Source organism: Neodiprion lecontei, chromosome 1 (assembly GCF_021901455.1).
Source record: "Neodiprion lecontei isolate iyNeoLeco1 chromosome 1, iyNeoLeco1.1, whole genome shotgun sequence".
In the NCBI taxonomy this organism is placed as follows: Eukaryota; Metazoa; Arthropoda; class Insecta; order Hymenoptera; family Diprionidae; genus Neodiprion; species Neodiprion lecontei.
Genome location: NC_060260.1, coordinates 14,799,315 through 14,817,784, shown reverse-complemented (window position 1 = coordinate 14,817,784; position 18,470 = coordinate 14,799,315). Strand labels below are relative to the sequence as shown.

The 18,470-nt window shown below is 40.6% G+C and overlaps 1 protein-coding gene across 4 annotated transcripts in view; it reads left to right on the top strand.

Moving 5' to 3' along the window:
* The window catches only part of LOC107227861 (annulin-like), a 486,920-nt gene that overhangs the window by 321,656 nt on the left and 146,794 nt on the right, over nt 1-18,470 (top strand). The gene's annotated exons all lie outside the window — the stretch shown is intronic.

Genomic DNA, 18,470 nt, shown 5'->3' with positions numbered 1-18,470 from the left:
TAATGTTATCACGATGCAAGACAGTACGCAAAGAGAGACTCGCTAGACTGCCTGTTGCCAAGCGCAACGCTTAACGCGAGAGACTACCCGAGCACGAATATTCACGAGAATACCCGAAGTCTTTGCTTCGTAAACGCCGCGCGGGCACAGCGCTTCTCGATGTTTATCCGTACAGTCAACTCGAAAAGTACGACGGTACAGTCAATGCTTAGATGCGAAAATCATTCTCAACATCATCAAATTCAGATGATAGTGTTACGACGTAGAAAACAAAGCAAATCAGAACAGCATGCGCGAGAAACCAAGTTTAATCGCATGAATTTTGTTACAAATAACATATCAATGGGACTTCGAAGAAACCGTTTCATGATAATATACTCAACATTTTGACGTTTTGCTTTTGATTCAACATTAAATCTTCTAAATTTGTAATCGTGTTAAATATTGAGGTAGGAAGTAAATAAAGACTCATAGTTTAATAAAACAATAGATATATATATTCAGAGGAGTACAAGTAGATTGTGCTCGATGGTCGAGCTCGAACAGGCGTATCGAAAGGATCTCGCGGTCACCGAAGAAAAGCGCGACAATTGAGGGACACCTAGTGTCACCTGTCGATCGATAGGATTAGATCGAAGGTTGCTCTGCCGCTCAGGCAGATACATGACATCCCTCCCGTCGTAGTTGGGTTGTCGATATCCGTTGTTAGCCATCATTGGCTTCTTAGTCATCTTCTTCGCCCTTCTTCTAAGCCCGGATCGTCGCTCCTGCGGAACATCGCGCTCAGGGCAATTTTCAAGTTGTTGTCTCGATATGTAGTTAAGGAAGACCATCAACGATGCTTGCGTCTAATAGACTTTCGCGGTACCGGTTTTTACTGCCTTCCACACATTTTCTTTTAGGACGTTTGCGCCTAGCAGACGCTTCATCCTGTGTTTCTTCATCAGCGGTTTGCTCCAGTTCATCAACGGGGTTATCACCCCTTCCTCCTCGGTAGGTTAATAAGTCGCCAAATCAAGCAACCTATTCCGACTGCAGCCTGGTGTGTCGTTTGCTTCGATCTCTTTCTGGAGAGGCTGCGGGAGTGCTACCAGCTGATCGATGTCTCTTTTGTGGATAATGCCCACATTTTCTTCTTTTACTTCATAATTTCTTCTTCCGAGTTTCTTTATAATAGTAGCTATTACCCATTTTGGACCTGCCGCACGGTAATTTCTCATGCGGACTCTCATTCCAAATTCCAGACTCCGAATGTTCCTAGATTTTCTAGGTAATTCATTTTCTTCTTCTTGATTTCCAGGTTTGATTTTGTTAAGGAGTGTTTGCAGATTTCGGCCAAACATTAGTTCAGCGGGTGTTTTGCCCGTCGTCGTTACCGGCGTGGAGTGTTGTTTCAACAAAAATCTCGATAGCCTGGTCTCCCAGTCACCATCTTTCAGCTTTCTAAGTGAATTTTTTGCCGATTGAACTGTCCTTTCTGCTTGGCCGTTTGCCTGTGGATTATACGGAGCTATGAATAAGCTTTTTATTCCGTTTCTCTTATAAAACTCTTGGATTTCTAACGACGAGAATGCCGTATCGTTATCTGATACGATAGTGTCCGGAACCCCAAATGTCGCGAAGACTTGTCGTAGTTCCTTGATGACTAGTCGTGAGTGTCTCGAGGGAACTCTTCTCACCTCTACCCATTTTGTGTAGGCGTCGACCATGACCAAAAACAACTGACCTTCGAATGGTCCCGCGAAGTCCAAGTGTATGCGGTTCCATGGAATCTGACGAGCCGTCCAATTTTCTGTCGGAGTTTTCTTCGGCGCGTGTTGTATCTCCATACATTCTTTACAGTTTTTCACCAGCGACTCGATTTCTTGATCGATTCTTGGCCACCAGGCGAATGCTCTTGCGGCGACTTTTGTCCCCACAATCCCCGGATGGTTGCCGTGTAATAAGTTTAGGACGCTGCGCTGCAACTTCTTCGGTATGATTACACGATTTCCCCATACCAAACAGCCTTTTTCGAGCGATATTTCTTGTCTTTTACTCCAAAAACAAACGTATTGTTTTTGAGGTTTACGTGGCCATCCTTTTATGACCCAATTTTTTATTTTCTTCAAGACGGTATCCTGACTCGTCTCTACCGCGATTTCTTCGGGATTTACAGGATTGCGATTCGAGTTTTCTATCATGAGAGCGTTCGCAAACTCGATGTCTTCCTCTTCTTCGGCCATTTCCGGTAACGGTAATCGCGAAAGCATGTCCGCATTTCCGTTCTTTTTACCGGGTCGATGAATTAGCTCGTAATTATACGCACTAAGCGTTCTTGAGTATCTGAAGATTTTTGGAGATACAATTTCTGGCGTTGGTTTTGTCGGGTTAAATATTCCCAACAGCGGCTTATGATCAGTTGTGAGGGTGAATTTCCGCCCAGCGAGGTATTGGTGAAATCGCGTAACCGCAAAAACTAGTGCCAATGCCTCCCGATCAATTTGAGAGTATCTACACTGAGTTTTTGTGAGCGTTCTTGAGGCGAAAGTAACCGAGTGTTCCTGTCCCTCGTCATCCGTGTGCGCAAGAACTGCCCCCAAGCCAAATGGTGACGCGTCGACTGAAACCACGTTTGGTTTTTTATCGTCGAAGTGCCACAATATAGGTGCATTGATGAGTAGGTCTTTAAGCTTATCAAAAGCTTCTTGGTGACTCTTCGTCCAGTGCCATTCGGTATCCGCGTCAAGTAATCTGTGTAGAGGCTCCGCTATTGTTGCTCTGCCTTTCAAAAATCTCTCGTAGAAAAGTAATCCCCCCAAAAATGCCTGAAAATCCTTGACGCAATTTGGTGCTGGCATCTTCTTAATCGCTTCGACTGTGGTAGCCAGTGGCTTTATTCCTTCATCCGAAATACGATATCCCAGAAATTCCATTGTGGGTACTCCGAAAACGCATTTATCCGTATTTAATCGCAAATTTGCATCCGATAGTCTTTTAAGTACTTCGCGGAGCCTATCATCGTGTTCGGCGCGCGTTTGGTCTTGAATCTTTATATTATCAAGATAAACCAGAACACCCGGTATACCCTGCAATCGAGAATCCATAAATTTTTGGAAGATTCGTGGCGCTATGTTCAAGCCATCCAAAAGAACATTTACCTCGAAGAGGCCCATTGGAGTGCTTATAGTTAGGATTTTTGCAGTTTCCTTATCGACTCGCAGCTGTTTATACGCGTTAACGAGATCGATTTGTGAGAAAATTTTTCCTCCATTTAAAGTAGCTAGTGCTTCAGCGACTGTCAGTAAGGGATACTCGGAATCCTTAATGAACGGGTTAACCGTAATTTTATAATCACCTACCACTCGGATTTTCCCATTCGGTTTTTTGACGAAGAGAGCCGGCGTCGCCCAGTCGGATTGTTCGACTGGATTTAACATTTTATTATTTACCATGTCCGAAAGCGCCTCGTGAACGTGATCTGAAAATCCATGAGGGACTCTGCGTGCTTTAAAAAACTTCGGACGAGCATTTACTTTGAGCTGAATGTTTATGAGGTTGCCACGCTGCCCTGGGAAGCTATCTTCCGTTAGACTCGGAAAATCCCGTAGTATTTCTTTATAGTCTATTTCGTTTTGAGAAAGCGAGTTAATTCCCGTGACACGAATACCAAAATTATCAAACCAATTTGCTCCGAAAAGGTTTGGTCCGCCGTTTTCTTCAGTTACTATGATAGGTAGCTGGACGCGAATTCCTTTATATTCCACGTAAACAATCGTAGTACCCTTCACGGCTATCGGACGTTTCCCCCAAGCTCGCAAATTGCTCTTTTTTTAAGCCATTTTGGCTCTGAATCCGGCCAGATTTGTCGAAAAGTTGTTTCGTTGATCAACGATTCTTCCGCGCCGTTATCAATATCCATAGAAATTTTTTTTGAATTTATTTTAACCTCCACCGCGTATTTCTTCCCAATAGAAACCGAGTGTGTTTTCGAGGTAATATCATAAATGTAAACATCGTCTGAGTCCGAGTCGACGTTTATTTTATTTGTTTGCTTGTCCTGTTTTTTTGAAGACGCGCTTTGCTTCGTTTTTTTAATTTTACACGCGGCTTCAATATGACCCGTTTTATTACAGTGGTTGCACGTAGCTTCCTTGAAAAAACAATTGTCTGCCGCGTGATTGGATTTTCCACAGCGATAACATGCCTTTTTCTCGCGTTGTGAATTCCCTTTCGCTTGAGATTTCGATTTCGAAGTCTTCTTATTATTGTTATTCGATGTTTGTATCTTATTCGTATTCCCCTGTTTGAGAAGTTTTTGTTGCTCCTCGGTGCTCTCAACGCTACACGCTATTTCGAGAGCCTTTTCGAGAGATAATCCGTCTTTGTTTGTATTGGTGACCGACTCTTCGTGACGTTGACACAAATACCGCTGTAACTCTTCGTCGCGAATTCCCGCTACAAACCGATCCCGGAGCATTATATCGAGAGGCAACTTGTCCGCCCCTCCCCCGAATTTACAGTCCTGGGCGAGTTTTCGCAATTCGCGAACAAAGTCTTTTAAATCTTTACCCGAATGCTGATCGCGTTTTTGAAATTTTACGCGAGCAAGCAATTCATTAATTGTTTTCCCGAAAAGACCGTTACATTTTTTGACTATGTCGACATAGGTTACATCCTTTGGAGAAGCAGGTGAGGCGAGAGATTTTATAATAGCGTAGGTTTTCGCTCCGACGGCGGTTAGCAACGTGCAACGCTTTTCGGCATCCATAGTTATTTTATTGGCCTCGACGAAGAATTCGAACCGTTCGATATAGTCCTCCCATTTCTCCGAAGCCGCGTTGAACTCCGATAATTTGCCGATTAACGACATTTTCGCCTGTTGATTAGGTAATAGATCACCGCTTACCTGAGCTTCTTCTTTAATAACCACCTGCACCGTTTTATTAATGTCCTTTACCCTCTCGTTTTCATCACTACTCTCGCTGCTATCCACATGTTTTTTTGAAATCGACGAAGAGTCGGAAGGTTTGCCCGACATCAATTATTCGTCCATTTCTTTTCATTTGTCGACACGTGGTTGAAACACTTTTTCGTTTAGTCCACCGTAACGCAGAATTTCACAATTCTCACACACGGAGGTTCGTATGAATCCTCGTCGCCACTGTTAAATATTGAGGTAGGAAGTAAATAAAGACTCATAGTTTAATAAAACAATAGATATATATATTCAGAGGAGTACAAGTAGATTGTGCTCGATGGTCGAGCTCGAACAGGCGTATCGAAAGGATCTCGCGGTCACCGAAGAAAAGCGCGACAATTGAGGGACACCAAGTGTCACCTGTCGATCGATACGATTAGATCGAAGGTTGCTCTGCCGCTCAGGCAGATACATGACAAATCGGGAGTTACTAACGTTCATTAATTTTTGAACCAATTACTCCACGAAATTTTAACACTCTGATTGCGAGTGAGATTAGCACAATAAAGTTATTGCAGTTGAATCGGTTAGTATCGCAAATCACACAGGAAGATAGGATTTATCGTTTAAATAAAAAATTGAAAACGCTTTTTAATTCATTCGAAAAAACAACCAAGAAATAATGAGTAGCTGTACACAGTATAAAGTAGTGTTCGTCGTTCAATCATTTCAATAGTTCTGGCTCAGCTTGGTAGCACGTGAAGAAACCTGGTTCCACTTGACAGAACTTCCAAAATTGGATGTTGTCGAATAACTAAGAGACCTGCAATTAAATAAGTAGTGAACAGCGTTGCGAAAAGTATTCGAAAAGACATTGAACACCGTCCGAGAGGTAACAGCGATAGCATATTAATTCAGAAACACAATCTTCAAGAAACATTGCCATGAAGATTTACATCAGTCCGAAGTAGTTGGGAGCAACCACATAGAACTTGATGATTAAGCTTAATCTATTCTGCCCAAACTGCCTGTAAAAAAGTAGAGGTTTTCTCAAAGGCTGAAAAGTAAACGAACATAATCATCAGGCCTATGAAGAATTGAAAAAAGGCTCCTGAAACCGCACCTTACAGAGAGATAAATCAATATTGATCAACACGCACGTTTTCCAGTTGAAACTGATGTAAGAGTTCCTACCGTTTTCACGACGATAGGCTATTGAGTCATATAAAAGAATTTTGTCTTAATTTTCCGAAACGATTGATTGACGACGTGTGAAAAATTGAGTCATGCCATTACTCTTGCTTTTGAAAATTCTAATGTGAGTAACTGTTAATATGTATTTACAACGTTACTGATCGATTCATTTTTAACTCCTTTAAGTTTTTATTTCACATTTTTTCAGAGAATTTCGATCTGAGATCATCTACGAGTTGCCATGTAAAGATGCCTTCTTTGTTTTCGAGTTTCTGAAAAGACCTGAATATTTTTAAACACAGCTTAAGTAGAAAAGGCCAACCTCAATTCTAAAGTGCTGCGAGAGTAATCCAAACTACTTCGGACTGCTGTGAATGTGTGGGTTATTCAATTGATAGGCGATTGCTGTCACGTCTCAAATTGCGTTTCATGTTTCAATTACTCATTCAATTTCAGTTCTTCAAGTTATTCGATATCTAATTTTGCCAATTCTATCAATGGGACCCAGGTTTCTTTGCATGCTATCAAGCTGAGCCAGGAGTATCGAATTGATTCAACGACAAACTCCATTTTGTATAGGACAAAATCACTCATTATTTCTTGACTGTTTCCAGCGCCGGACCTGTGGGAGGGGGGGGGGGGGGAGCTAGAGCACTTACCCCGGGTGGCAAATTGATGGAGCGGCAAAAAGGAAGAAGCGAGCTGGCGAATCGCGAACAAATTTGCCCAAGATATTTTACCTGATAATAGAATATTAAAAAAAATTAAACATACAGACTTCACATGTTCCTAGGAATTCTTTCGTAAGATTGTTCATCTTCCATCATTCATGAACGAATGGAGTTGAAAAAACGGGTTCTCTTGGGATGAATCTTTTGTTTATCATATCAACCCATAATATATGTCTCCAGAATTTTTGTGTGGGTTGGCTTTTGTCTTCAAACAAATCACATTGAAGAAAGAATTTTTTCTTAGAATACATGCTGCTTTTCCTAACATATTTGAAATAAGCTGGAATTCTATTACTAATCATCGGTCTTTTTGTTTTCCAGAATATATTATCATGTGACTTACTAGTGCAATAAATAATTTTCTTCTTTAACTTCACACTGTCATTGCTTTTCTGAAATACCAGAATCAATTTCCAGTTCTTAAAGATGAAAATTAAGTTGAATATTAGATTAAGTTAGTATAATGTATTTTGCCTGGGAAGAGGAAGAGGACAATCAGTGGGCAGCACGTATCCTTAAATTGAGGGTTTATTAATCATAATCAAGGTACAGAAAATTGTGGCTAAACAGCTAGCTCTCTGGCTACGTACGTAGTGCCCTGCTCCCTCTTGCGCATCCGCGTCTCACGCATTCTACACACATATACACGCATGCGCGGTCCACATACATTACACTCCCTTCTCCTTAGTTAGAGGTTAGACGGCTCGATTAACCAATCTCGGTGAACGTCGCGCAGGTATACAATTATGCTCTTTTGATTTGCGCCTCAATTTTTCACTATTGATTTGCACTCTAGCACTTGGTTTTTAGTTTAATTAAGCATATTGTGACAGTTGACGGTGCAGGATAAATCAAAGGATAAGATTAACGTTTGATGAATGTCTTTATTTTTACAGGCTCTTGACAATTATTTTTGTACACGCTCGCGTGTATGTTCGCTCTTATGCGTATCAGCAGACTGATTCACGCTTAGCAACCGTTTCTCGTCGCCCTCTCTCTCATGCGACACACACGGAACAATCCTCAACACTTCCACCGTTTCTGTGTGTCTTACGCTCATTCACACCCATACAAAATCGCTCTCTCGCAAGTGCTTTTGTGAAAATGTCCGCTTTTTGTTTTTCAGTACACATGTACTTAACTCTTAGCTCTTTCGCCTCGACTTTCTCACGTACAAAGTGATAACGGACATCTATATGTTTCGTACGTTTGTGAAACTCAGGATTTTTGACTAGTTTTATTGCACTCATGTTATCTACGTAAATCACAGTCTCGTTATCACATGGATGTCCGATACCCTCTAACAAACTTCGCAGCCACACTGCTTCCTTGGAGGTTGCCGACGCAGCGACATACTCTGACTCCGTCGTGCTTAACGTAACCAACTTTTGTCGTTGGCTCGCCCACGTAATAGGACCGCCAGAGAGCTGAAACAAGTAACCTGTCGTCGATCTCCTTGTTTCGAGATCGCTCGCGTAATCTGCGCCCGAGTACCCAACTAATTGCGGCACGCTTCCACCGCCTCGAAACTCTATTCCGTATTCGATCGTACCGGATAGATACGCCATTATTTGTTTCACCGCTCTCCAGTGATCGTTGTTATGATTATTCAGAAATAGACTCACAGAGTTAACCGCATATGCCAAGTCCGGTCTTGATATTATCGCCACAAACATAAGTGACCCTACAGCCTCTCTGTACGGCACGTTTTCCGCTCGCTCTTCTCCTTCTACAACGGGTTGCAAAATCACGCTCGGATTCACCGGTACACTTACTGGCTTCGCATTTCTCATACCAAACCTCTCAATCACACACTTCGTATACGCACTCTGGTGTACAAACAGTCGTTTCTCTTTTCGATCACGCTCAATCTGCATACCGACAAATAAGCTCGTGTCGCCGATCGTAATTTTGAACGATTCGTCAAGATGCTTGAGAACACTCTCTAAAGCTTCTCTCGACTCCGCCGCAATCAACCCGTCGTCCACAAACAACGCTACGTACACTCCCGATTGCTCTACTTTACCGACGAAGATACATTTATCTGCTTCTGTTTCGCGAAATTCGAACTGTCTCAAAAATTTGCTAAACTCGCGATTCCAACAGCGAGGTGCCTGTTTGAGACCGTAAAGGGATTTTTCCAACCGACACACGACTTGTTTCGCGTCACTTTGTTTCACTTTCAACCCGTTTGGCACTTCCATGAAAACTTCCGTGTCTAATTTCCCGTAAAGGAACGCCGTTTCCACGTCGAATTGAGCTAATTCCAATTCCTTCTCAGCGACGATTGCTAACAAAACCCTCAGCGAGTCGTAGTGTACGACCAGTGCGAATGTCTCGGTAAAGTCAGTCCCTTCTCGTTGCATGAAGCCACGTGCGCAAAGGCGCGCCTTGAACTTTACTAAGTCACCCCTCGTACTCTTTACGACCTTGAATACCCACTTTGAGTCGACTGTCTTCATTCCCGGTTCTCTTTTTACTAACGACCATGTTTTGCTCTCGTCGTGAGCTCTCAATTCCTTGTGGATTGCTTCGACCCATTTGTCAGCGTCGCTGCAGCGCATCGTTTCCTCGAACGACTCGAGAACCTCATATTCGGCCACGTTGATTTCGTATCGCGCTGGTCGCTTTATCGACCCTCGATCGCGTAATACTCGCTCGTTCTCGACTGGTGCTTGGTCAACCAGCCCGGGCTGAGCATTTTCCCTTTCTTCGTTTGCTGGCCAAAACACCTCGTCTTCTTCACCGTTCCCGTCATCTGCTTCGCCACCTTGCTCGTTGATCTCCTCTCGTACCGGAGCTGCCTCTTCCACCTTTGGTAGAATCATTTCATCGCCCGGCTCTCTGTTCGCTGAGAGCGTAGTTTTTCCGATCTTTTCGTTAAATACCACGTTTCGCGTTACCGAAACCTTTTGTGTTACGGGATCATACACGCGGTAATTTGTAGAATTCGAGTCGTAACCGACGAGCACCATTTTCTTCGCTCGAACATCGAATTTTGTTACCTTTTGTTTCGGAATGTTTACAAACGCCTCGGACCCGAAAATACGCAAGTGACTCAAATTTGGCTTTCGACCGAGCCACATTTCATACGGTGTCGCACCGTTTCGCGCGCTCAATGAGCTCGCTCTGTTCATTAAATAAATCGCCGCGCTACACGCCTCTGCCCATAATTTTACCGGTAAACCTTTCGCGTGTAACATCGTTCTCGCACTTTCGATCAACGTGCGATTATCACGTTCTGCTTTTCCGTTTCGTTCGGGCGTCTACGGTGCTGTGTACTCTCTTTGTATCCCGCGCGAATCGAGATAATTTTCCATCTCTCTGTTTCGAAATTCGCGCCCATTATCGGACCTCAATACCCGCATCGTTCTCCCGAATTTATTTTCGATCAGTTTATCAAACAATTTGAATTTACTCAGCACATCGCTCTTATGACGCAAGAAATAAATATGTCGAAAACTCGAGGCATCGTCTTTGAACGTGAGCAGAAAACGCGAACCCCCTGGTGACTCTACTAGCATTGGCCCACACACATCCGTGTGTATTACTTCCCCGGGTATGGTACTCGCTCGCACGCGTTCCTTTTTAAATACTTTTCGGTGCGATTTACTTAATTGGCAATCTTCGCAAAATACCCCACTAGTTTTCGGCAATTCAACCCCTTTGACGAGTCTCTTGTCCACCAGTTCGCGTAGCGCTCGCCCGTTCACGTGCCCGAACCTTTCGTGCCATATTTGAAAGTTTATCTTAGCCACGTTCGCCTAGTAGTTTTCTTCTTCTGCGCCCTACACTCGAAACAGCATCCTAAAGATCTGGTTCTCTTGTTTGATTCCATACGCGATGACGTCACCATTGTTTCTTATGATCACTTGTTTTCCCGAGAATGACACTTCGTATCCTCGAGACGTACACACTCCGACCGAAAACAGATTCTTTTTCATGTTCGGAATATACAGAACTTTTTCTATATTAGACGAACTCCACGCACCGTTTACGTACTTCTCAATCGCGATTGTTCCTTCGCCAACGACCTTGCACTGTTTATCGTCTCCGAAAGACACCGAGCCGCCGTTGACTATTTCGCGATACTCTCTTAGCCAGTCACGCCTATACGTAATATGACACGACGCACCACTGTCTGTTATCCACGATTCACACTTTGAAGCTCGAAGCACCGAACTCACGATATCGTTGGGTATTTCGTACGTCCGGTCTTTACCGACCTTGTCCGAGCGTCTCGAGCACGATTGCTCGACGACGAACGCACAATCACTTGACCCGCTCGTATCACCGTCGCCGTTTTCCCGCCTTTTGTTTCGGCATTTCCGCGAGAAATGTCCGAACTCATGACACTTGAAGCATTTAAGTTTCGTTTTATCCCGCACGCTTCGTTTCTTTTTCACGTCTTGCGAACTGACTTTTTCGTTTTTATTCACTTTTTTCGTTGACGAGAAAGCACCCGGAACTTCGTCGTTCGCCGACAATCGCGCCTCTTCCCGCAGAAGTCTCTCTTGTAGACTCTCGAGACTCCGTAGATTTGCCGACACGTTGTCCTACGCTGTTTGGAACGTCGCGTACTTCGCGGTTAAACTCCCGAGAATTTTCGCCATTATCGTACTGTTCGACACTGATTCACCAAGGTCTATCAACTGAGCCGCCATGTTCTGTACTTTCGCTATGTGCTGCATCATCGAGTCCTCTGGCGCCATTTTGTACTCGTACAGTCTCGTCATGAGCATGAGTTTGTTCGACGCCGATTTTTGCTCGTGCACACTAGCTAACCTCCGCCACATTACACTCGCCGAGCTGCACGTTAATAACGGTCGCAGCTGATCCGGCTCTAATGTTGAGGCCAGTAAGAAACTCGCACGGGCATCATCCGCCACCCACGCGGCCAGCTCCGCGGCTTCGTTGACCGGTCTTTGTCGCATTCCATCTACCACGTCAAATATGCGATTCACGATAAATAACATTTTCATCTGGAACTTCCACGTCTGATAATCTCCTCCATCGAATGTCGTGACGTTCTTCGTGAAGATCGCGTCGGACATTTTCGATTCGATATCGCCTCGCGGCCACATGCGTATATACCGGTATACGAACGTCTAAGATGGCTGCCGCTTTCCGGCCTCGTGTCCCGCGCTCCACTCTTTACGAACACTCACTTATTTTTTTTTTTTGCACAATTAATGGGTACCTGGGCCCATAACCTTTTGCGACAGTTGACAGTGCAGGATAAATCAAAGGATAAGATTAACGTTTGATGAATATCTTTATTTTTACAGGCTCTTGACAATTATTTTTGTATACGCTCGCGTGTATGTTCGCTCTTATGCGTATCAGCAGACTGATTCACGCTTAGCAACCGTTTCTCGTCGCCCTCTCTCTCATGCAACACACACGGAATAATCCTCAACAAAGCACTGTTCACTGTTACAATTTTCTCTTAAGTCATAGGTCGCTAGTTTTACAATCATCATTGATGTTAATTTCGCTTGTACCAGAATCGCTATCTTCCGATCCCCTCGCCTTGGATTTGACACTAATTGAGTTCTAATTATTTGATTTACATGTCTCTTTGTATTGTAACCATCTTTAAATTTAATGATGTACATAACCGATGAGGTTTTCTCAATAACTAAGGCTTCAGTTTTATTGGTTATATTTCGACGGAAGTCTATCGCATAAACGACTTTTCCTTCGGAAAATGCTACTCTCCTGCTTTCGTTTTTGAATAGTTTTGATTATATTGTTGAATTTCGACTATGCTTTGAGTATTCGGTTTCAGTAACAATAAGTCGAATTGTGAACTATATTTCGATAATTTGTTAAGAATCTGTCAATCGAAAAGTCTAAACAATGATTTTCTTCTATAATTTGTCTATTCTACTCTTAGCGGTACGAACACAATTTTCTGCTACTCTGTTTGTCACAGGGTAATAAGATGCTGAGAATGTATGTTTTATTCTATACCTTGTTAAAAATTCTCTGAATTCTGCGCTTGTAAGTTGCTGACCGTTATCGCTTACAACGTAATCTGGCAATCCTAATCTATTAAACAAACTGTCAAGAGCTTTTATCAGATTCATTGAAGTCGTGTCGTGTTTCATGTTTATAATTTCCGGCCATTTGGAGTGTGCGTCTACGACTACTAATAACATACAATTATGAAGCGGACCCATGAAATCTATATGTACTTGTGACCAGGGTTTGCTCGGCCATAGCCATAGTGTTAGCGCTAATTTTGGAGGATTTATCTTAGATTCTAAGCAAATTTTACAAGTGTTTGCTATTGATTCTATGTCTCTGTCGATGTATGTCCACCAGAAATAATTTCTCGCTATTTGCTTCATTTTAACTACTCCTAAAAATGTGAGGAATGTAATTCATTAATACATTTTGCTTCAAAGACCGCACATTAAACAGTTATTTTCTATGTCTGGTTCATGTCTTTTTATGTGGAAAATTCATTCAATATCTGCCAATGATTCTGTTTTCGGCCAGTCATTTTGAATATACTCGGTTATTCGATTTAATAAATATCGTGTTTAGTTGCAAAAACTACTTTTTTGAAATCAATTATTGAGTATTCATTATCTTTGTAATTAATACTAGTGTATTCATCTTCGAAAATTGTCATTTCATCTGTAATCGGTAGTCTAGAAAGAGCATCACAATCACCCTTGGCTTTAAATTTTACAACTTCAATTTTATAAGTGTAGCCCGGTAAAAAGTACGCCCATCTCTGTAGTCTACTGTGCAACACTTTTGATAAGATTTTACTTCCAAAAACGAATTTAAGTGGTTCATGATCTGTTTTTAGTATTACTTCATCACCGTAAACATATAGGTGCAATTTTTTGAATCCAAAAATTACAGCACCAGCTTCTTTGTTAATTATTGCTCGATGTCGTTCACTTTTCGGGATTATTTTTGAAGCGAAAGCTATTGGTCGTTGAGTACCGGCACTGAAACTATGTGACAGTATTGCTGATAAATCGTAATCGCTTGTGTTGCATGCTAATACCAGTGGTATGTTGGATTGTGATTAGTTAGAATTTTATCTGAAGTTATTTGATTTTTTATCCATTCGAAACCTTTTTGATATTTTTCATTCCAATTTCACTTTTTCGATTTTACTAATTCATATAAAGGCCAAATATACACTTCTCGCAAAAATTAAGGGAACAACAAAATTTTCGAAATTTTTTGGTGATTTTCAACAGGCTGTATTTCAGTGAAAAATGGTCGTACAAGAAATAAAAAAACAAATCTTTTGAAGCTTGAAGACTCTAGTTTTTGAATTTTTTGGTTAAAAATTTTTCGAAGCACTATTAGCCATGCAATCCTTGGATAAAGCACGAAGAAAAAATTTTCAAAATTTTTTACATTCTTTTTTTCGCTCTACGGGCATGGAAAAATTTTTCCGAGCTAAACCAATGCATAGGTCGCATAGCTTGTTTATTCAGCTTCAAGATGCTTTTTTTTAAACCTCGATACGACCATTTGTCTTCGAGATATCGAATTTTGAATGCCAAAGGATCCTTTTTCACTCAACTGCCGATATCTCTGGAACTACTGGTCGCACAGCGAGCCGAAGGGCAGTTTCTTTCTCTGCAGAAAATTTTCTACAAAAATCTGTCAAGGTTGATGTCAAAAGAAATTTTTTTCCACCTGTAGCGTTAACGTGAAAAAAGAGCAAAAAAATGCCATTTTGCCTTTTTTTGGATAATCGACTGTATCTTCGTCAATATTGGGGGGAAAGCTTAGGTTAGAAGAAAATTTTACAGCCTAATGTACCCCAAAGGTCCCCCTAAATCGGTGGATCGATCGGTTCAGCGGTTTTCCTGGACCGATTGATTGAAATTTTGCAAAAATTAAGGGAACAAGGTTTTTGTTTCTTAAGGAATTTTTGGATAATCGACTGTATCTTTGTCAATTGTTCCCTTAATTTTGCAAAATTTCAATCAATCGGTCCAGGAAAACCGCTGAACCGATCGATCCACCGATTTAGGGGGACCCTTGGGGTACATTAGGCTGTAAAATTTTCTTCTAACCTAAGCTTTCCCCCCAATATTGACGAAGATACAGTCGATTATCCAAAAAAAGGCAAAATGGCATTTTTTTGCTCTTTTTTCACGTTAACGCTACAGGTGGAAAAAAATTTCTTTTGACATCAACCTTGACAGATTTTTGTAGAAAATTTTCTGCAGAGAAAGAAACTGCCCTTCGGCTCGCTGTGCGACCAGTAGTTCCAGAGATATCGGCAGTTGAGTGAAAAAGGATCCTTTGGCATTCAAAATTCGATATCTCGAAGACAAATGGTCGTATCGAGGTTTAAAAAAAAGCATCTTGAAGCTGAATAAACAAGCTATGCGACCTATGCATTGGTTTAGCTCGGAAAAATTTTTCCATGCCCGTAGAGCGAAAAAAAGAATGTAAAAAATTTTGAAAATTTTTTCTTCGTGCTTTATCCAAGGATTGCATGGCTAATAGTGCTTCGAAAAATTTTTAACCAAAAAATTCAAAAACTAGAGTCTTCAAGCTTCAAAAGATTTGTTTTTTTATTTCTTGTACGACCATTTTTCACTGAAATACAGCCTGTTGAAAATCACCAAAAAATTTCGAAAATTTTGTTGTTCCCTTAATTTTTGCGAGAAGTGTAATTTGCTCTATCTTCTAGAAATCTTTCACAGAAATTTACCAATCCAAGAAAAGCTTCTCACTCCTCCACGTACTAGGTACTGGAGCTTCATATATTGCTTTAATTTTACCATCTCTAGGTTTCAGTCCTTGTTCATCAATTACATAAGCTAAGATTTCTATTTGTGATTTGAGAAAATCACATTTATCTATTTACTCTCAGCCCTGTATTTTGTAAACGCGTGAAGATTTCCATTAATATACTTAAATATTCCTCGTCTGTACGTCTTGTACAGTAAACATTGTCAATATAGAAGTAAATATTTTTCTTAGAAATGAAGGTCAGTAACAACATCAAAAAATTGTTTACGTTTTGGCCCGGGTGGGGGCCCCCCTCAGAACGAAAATATTTACAGAAACATCTGTCACGAAAAAGAATAATAGGTAACACAGGTGAATTACTTAAAATTAATATGTAACGAGGCGTATGAGATTAACAAGGTAACATGCCTATACAATTAAAATGTTATTAACCTTATCGGTGGGGATGCTGTGAAAATATCAAAACATTTCCAATACATATCACCAAAGATTACAATTCACAGTAGAAGTTGAATTTGAACATAAGATTAGCTTCCTAGATGTCTTAGTTATTAATGATAACTCAAAGTTAAAAACGGACTGGTACCACAAAAAAACTTGGTCGTAATGTTCCTTAAACTATAATTCACATTAACCAAAGTCCTACAAAATAAGTACAATCAACTACCTAGTCGAACGTGCGATCAGGCTGTCTAACACTGAATTTCATGAAAAAAATTTGAATCTTATATTTCGAGTGTAAAGATTGAATAATTATCCTTCTCATGTACTAACAAAATATATAAAATTAAAACGCGAATCGCTTTTAACAAATGATTCCAACACTAGCCAATCTGTATCAAATATTGCTAACACAAATAAAAATGTAGCTTTACCTTATATGGCTGGTCTTTTTGAACCTCTCAACCGCATTTTTAACAAATATGAAATTTCTTTTGTTGGTACTAACTACAATAATCGCAGCCATCTATTTGATACTGGCAAAGATGTACTCCAGAAGGATAAGCGTTCAAATGTTGTCTACAAAATACCATGTAAAGATTGTAACAAGGTTTATATCGGACGGAATAGCAGACAGATCCATACGAGAATCAACGAACATAAAAGGAATATACGAGACAACGAAGAACATCACACTGCTTTGACTAGGCATATGATCACTGCAGATCATAATTTTGATTATGAGACGACTTGTGTTTTAGAAACAGAACCGTTGTATAGCCGTAGAATTTACTTGAAAATATGCAACATTTATGCCATTTAAATAGTGTCAATTTGCGCCAAGACATAGAACACTTAAATAACGTATACACTGTAACGTTAAGTCTTTTCTGCCCCTCGTCGAGCGCTAATTTGTAACGCTAAATTTCGTTACTTTCGGATGAGGACTTACCGTTGACACTTTGGCGCGATTCTCTACTTATCCGCAATATTAAACTACAACAAAATAATTACGTTGGGCGCCAGACGCATTAGCGTCGTCTCTCAAAGAATAACATAAATCAATAAAATTAACACAAGACCGTACAAAAGGGATAAATAGAGAACCCGTTGTATGGCTGGCTAGGCACAGGTACGATCGCGTACATCCCGGTAGAGTGGCGGAGTTCAAGGCAGCTAGCAGTAATTCCAGAATTAAAGAAAATAACCAAATAAAGAATAAACTCCAGTTAAAAGGAAAATGAATAAGTCAATCGATCATGTATTGTCGAAAAGGTTACATAGGTGAGACAGGCAAATGAGATGGTATCGATAGCGGTAGTTAATAAAATAAATTGTCGTTGTTCATAAAAAATTATCGGTAGAATAGCAGTAAACGGTAGCTTTAACACGAGAGACGGTAGTTAACAGAGAAAAATAGACGTAGGCCGAGAGATGCGATATAATGCAAGAGTTGACTTAAAACTACACGTCACTGGGCGACGTGATCTTACCCAAGTTGCAAATGACACTACGAAAATTATTATTCTGTTAATTAGAACGAGAGAATTTTACTGCGATCGGTAGAAAACAACGTAACGGTAGTTCGATAGATGATACGTCAAATTTACCATAAATTATAACCAAGATGAGAGATTGACATTTAGTAACAATTTACCAAGTCGGCAGACGATCGACTAGGTAGCCTTCGGTAGAATTATTCATACGGTAGATTCGATAATTACAATCGTTACATAATTGAGGAATTAAATAGTGAATTCCTAAACATAACTTTTGAGAGAATATCAAAATACAAAGTTATGAGAGTGAGAGAATTTCGGAGAGTTTACAAAATAAAGAAATATACGAAAATACACCGCAATACAAAAGAATAGTTTACAGAACTTAATTTAACAAAATACGGGGAAATAAATAACAGGCAAAAATAATATAAAATGGTCAATAGTAACAAAGAAAAATGCGGTAATATCTAAGGGTGATTCTACGCTCGCTTGTACTCCGTAGAACTCGATATACGATACAATAGGCACAAAAATAAATAAAAATATAATAAGCAATAACAGAAATAAAATATAAAGCACACTACTATTACAAAGAGAGTATGGAATAAAATATGAAGCCAATAGGGCTCAAAATAAGATAGAGACTACAGAAGCAAGATAATAGAGATTCACAAATAATCAGAAAAGTCATAAATACAAGAGATAATTATTTGGCAGTTACGAGGTCGCTCAGATACGAAAATAATGAATTACTGAAATCATGCAGTCACACGGAAGTCGTGGACCATGATTCACACAAAATGGCATCACACGATGCAATCAAGAAACAATAAATATAATATTAATGACCGGAATCATGCAGCCACACGGCGGCTTACAGCAACTTTAACCGTGGACCATGATTCACGCAAAATCGATAAATATTACGAGAAAGAATAGAAATTGTGAGCAACT